This window comes from Melanerpes formicivorus, unplaced genomic scaffold, assembly GCF_026170545.1.
Source record: "Melanerpes formicivorus ecotype bairdi unplaced genomic scaffold, bMelFor1.0.p_v2 SCAF_3, whole genome shotgun sequence".
Taxonomy (NCBI): domain Eukaryota; kingdom Metazoa; phylum Chordata; class Aves; order Piciformes; family Picidae; genus Melanerpes; species Melanerpes formicivorus.
The window spans coordinates 21,697,301-21,701,785 of record NW_027142355.1 but is presented as its reverse complement, the minus strand read 5'-3'; the positions used below and the strand labels follow the sequence as shown (position 1 = coordinate 21,701,785).

The following is a 4,485-nucleotide window of genomic DNA, read 5'->3' as shown; positions in this document are numbered from 1 at the left end:
ATGTTTTTTAATATTGAGTTAGCAGATTTATGCAACCACAAGTTTCATCAAAAATAATACTAAAAATGTATGTAGTTCAGCAAAGCACTTAAATTCACACTTAAATTTAAGCATATCTTTAGTTCTTCATTATAGTATCTCTACTAAATTTAGATATTTATGTCATTTTTTTCTTTGTTCTGATCTCTGTAATGCACTCACATATTTGTATCTTTTTAATAGATTGTAAACACCTGCTTAAAGCTGGAAAAATATCTAACATATTTCCATTGCTGAGATGTTTCATAATATGAAAATGTGATTAGCATTCATCCAATTTGTGGATTAGGTGTTATTTCATTTTATTTTTACAGCTATATGCAGTATTAGCAACCATTAGTATGTATGAAAGAAATGATGAAATTATGTCTGCTACATAAAATGCAATGATACTAAAATGATGAGTTTTAACACTGATCAGTTTTCAACAGTAAAAGGATCCAGTACTATGATATACCTTTGGCAATGTACTGTGACATAGACTACAGTAGGTACACTCCACAGCAGTCACATATGCACACCATGGTCATGGGAACTCCCTGCTGACTGAGTTGAGGGCATGTACCACTGCTGTGCTTCATCATTTTTGTTTCATCTGAGTACATTCTAGGCCGTATTGCAGTTTTCATTTTGCCCTTTCAGCTTGGTTATTGCTGGAAGAAACCCAGATATGCAGCTGCTTTGGAGGAAACCCCACCTGTCAGACATGGTCAGGAGAGCATCAGACAAGATGAAGGAAAAACATAACTGAAAATCATGGGAATTTTATCTTCAGTCTACATAACAAAAGAAATGCTGCTGAGGACAGATGATTCTCCAAAGCACTGGTAAAGCTGTTATCTCATTCACAGATGTCAAAGAAGCCTGAAATACTCCTGGCCTCGTCTTGGGTGTCCACCAGATAAATCACTAGTTTTTAAAGTGTCAGTATCCAGAAGTGACTTGCTCCCTTACTGACCTAGGGAACTGTACTATTCTTCTTCTGACATGATTGTGGTGACTTCTCATCTGAGTTCTCCAGTTAACAACATAATAAGCTTAAACTGTGGCTGAACATAGAAGAATATTGAGATCCAGTACATGGATCTCTCATGATGGCAAAACAGTACCATAAGACAAAATAGTCCTTTGGAGCTGGACAAGGAACAAAATTAACATAGAACAATAGAATTCACTTAGTTGGAAGGGTCCTCTAAACATTCATTACAAGATAAGAAAAGTTAGGTAAAATAAAAGAAATTCATTTAAATTTCTGGACAGATTCTCAAAAGAACCAGTTGGCAAATGACAAATGAGTCCAGCAGTGCTGTATAAATTCGCATTATCTGATAATCTTATGTTGTTTCCTTAGAATAATCCAAAATTAAAAATAAAATAAAATTAAATTTAAAAAGGAACATAAAATGAAGGAAAAGACCATGATGTAATATGGTCTTGAAAAATTATGTGCAGTATTAATACACATGCAGATGACAAGAAAAAGTTTTTCAGAATACTGGTTTAATGCAACACTGAACAGTGTGTGCTAATTTTAACTACTATTTTCACCACTATTCTCTTGATGTTCTAGGAAAGATCAAGAGAAAGACTGGAAAGAATTTTTAACTTGCATTGATATGCAAATTAATTTTCCTTGTAACATCATGTATTTTCATGTGGCAAAATTCATCCTTTATGCTTTTTTCCATCAAAGAAAGAAACAAAACTGTGTGCCTGAAGTACTCTATCAAAATTTGTGACCCATTTCAAGACAGGTTGGAGTTGATGATTTTTGAGGTCTCTTCCAACCTTATTGATTCTATGTTTCTATGATTTTATGTATGGTCTGTGATACCATTAACTGTGTGTTGTATGAAGTGTGACTCCACTATATTTCATGGTGGGTCTTGGTTTGGGGTTTTGTTTGTTTGGGTTATTATGAAAAAGTTAGGACTAATTTTTTCATGTACATCCCTTAACCTTTACTCTTACACAGTTTCATTTCACCACTCGTTACCTGCTCATTGTCACATGTTGTACATCACATGTATCATATTGCTAAAGTGTACTGAGTTGTAGAGCTAGAGGTCAAGGCAAGGCTTTATTTAGTTGTTAGGCTTTGTCCGGTCATTAGAATAGAATAGAATAGAATAGAATAGAATAGTTTCTCCTGGATCACAGGGGAACTATACTGCTGACTCCATCTGCCAGTGCAGGAGGCCAGCTATCTGGAAGACAACCTATCCCGCTATTAAAATTTGAGGCAAAGAAGGTGTTAAGTACCTCTGCTTTTTCCTCATCTTTTGTTACCATGTTTCCATCTGTGTCCACCAAGGAGTGGAGGTTGTCGTTGTCCCTCTTACTATTAATATATTTATAGAAGGATTTTTTGTTGTACTTCTCAGCAGTGACTAGTCTATGCTCTAAATGGACTTTTGCCTCTCTAATTTTTTTCCTACGTGACCTGGAAACATCCTTAAATATTCTATGGTTTACCTCACCTTTCCTCCAGAGATGAGACACCCTCTTTTTTTCCCTTAATTCCTTTAGAAGTTCATTGCCCATCCAGGCTGGCTGTCTGCCCCAGCAGCTCATCTTCCTGCACATTGGCACAGCCTGTTCCTGTGCTGTCAAGAATTCTTTCTTGAAGTAGATTCAGCCCTCCTGAGCCCCTTTGTTTTTAAGGGCTATTTCCCAAGGTACCTTCTGAGCTAGTTTCTTGAGTAACCTGAAGTCTGCCCTCTGGAAGTCCAGAGTGGAGGTTTTCTTGCTGCCCCTCTTAGCTTGATTGCATATTGAAAACAATTATTTCGTGGTCACTGGACCCTAGATAGCCTCCAACCACCACATCTCCCACCAGCCCTTCCCTATTTGTAAAAAGGAGGTCAAGCAGAGCCTTATCCCTTGTAAGCTCACACAGCACCTGGTATAAGAAGCCTCCATACACTCTAAGAACCTCCTAGACTGCTTCCTCTCTGCTGTGTTGAGTTCCCAGCAGACATCAGGCAGGTTAAAATCTCCCATTAGAACAAGGTCTGTTGATCTTGAGACAGCCTCTAGCTGCCTATAGAATAATTCATCAACCTCTTCATCCTGGTTGGGTGGTCTCTAACAGACTCCAACCAGGATGTCTGCCTTGTTGGTCTTCCCTCTAATTTTCACCCACAGGCACTCAGCCCGATCATCCCTGATCTCTAGTTCTATGGCATCTAGTGCCTCCCTGATGTACAGGGCCACCCCTTCTCCCTCACCTGTCTCTCCTGAAGAGCCTGTAGCCATCAATTACTGTGCTCCAGTCACGCGAGTCATCCCACCACGTTTCTATGATGGCAACTACATCATAGCTTTCTTGCTGTAACAAGGCTCCTCTTGCTTGTTGTCCATGCTTCATGCATTAGTGTACATGCCCTTCAGCTGGGCTTCTGGTTTCATCCCTGACTCCAGCTTACCACCCCCAGACTCCTGTCTGGGAGGACTGGTTTCAGCCCCTTCCCCCTTTGAATCTAGTTTAAAGCCCTGTCAATGAGTCCTGTCAACTCCCTTCCTAGAATCTTTTTCCTTTTGGGGGATAGGCCATTCTCATGTGCTATGATGTTTCTCCTCCTCTCGGACAGATGTACTGCATCTGTTTATAGCTGACCTGGTGCCACAGAAAGTTCCCCAAGATCAAAAACCCCAAAATTCTGTTGGTTGCACCAGCCTCTGAGCCACTTGTTAGTTACAGCTGCTGACCTGTTCCTTTTGGTATTCCCTCCTGCAACTAAGGGTATTGATGAAAAAGTTATCTGTACCCTGACCCCTCAACCAGATCTCCCAGGGCCTTGAAGTCATTTTTGATAGCCCTGGGAGCTCTGGTTGCAACAGTTCCCTAACTGCATAACTATTGAGGGATAGTAATCAGAGGGCTGCACCAGACTAGGCAGCCTTCTGGTAGCATCCCTGACCCCGGCTCCAGGGAAGCAGCAAACTTCCCTGTGAGAAGGATCTGGCCAACATATGGGGCCCTCTGTTCCCCTCAGGAGGGAATCACCAATAACTATTACCCTTCTCTTTTCTTTTTTTTGAGGGAACAAGTCCTGATGCTGGGGGAAGGCTGTTCTACCTTAGGCTGTTTTGCCTTAGGCAGCACCTCAGATGGTGTGTCCTCTGGCATCAGAATCACCTCCCCCTCAACTTCCAGTGTCCCATACTTGTTTTCCAAGGGCAGCGGGGAAGGTGAGGGGAGGTGAAGGCGTTTTACTTTATGTCTCCTAAGAGTGACCTGTGTCCATTCCCCACTGCTTTTTGGGTAACCAGCCTCTGCTAGGGGAGCCTGCAGAGCCTGGTTACTCAAGTAAGATCTTAGGTACTGGTTACTTAAGATCTTAGGTATCCCATAGATCTCTGTTAAGGACTTTCTTGTGTCATTTTCTTTCACAGAAATTAGAGTATCAAAACTTCAGTACCTTTGGAACTGAACCTTTAGTT

At 40.8% G+C, this 4,485-nt stretch overlaps 1 non-coding gene across 1 annotated transcript; it reads left to right on the top strand.

Annotated features, from left to right (window-relative positions):
• The first annotated feature begins 388 nt into the window (after positions 1–388).
• On the top strand, positions 389–461 carry LOC137461113 (small nucleolar RNA SNORD36). Its single transcript, XR_010993232.1, has one exon. It is a non-coding gene; the product is annotated as a small nucleolar RNA SNORD36 (small nucleolar RNA).
• Positions 462–4,485: the final 4,024 nt, after the last annotated feature.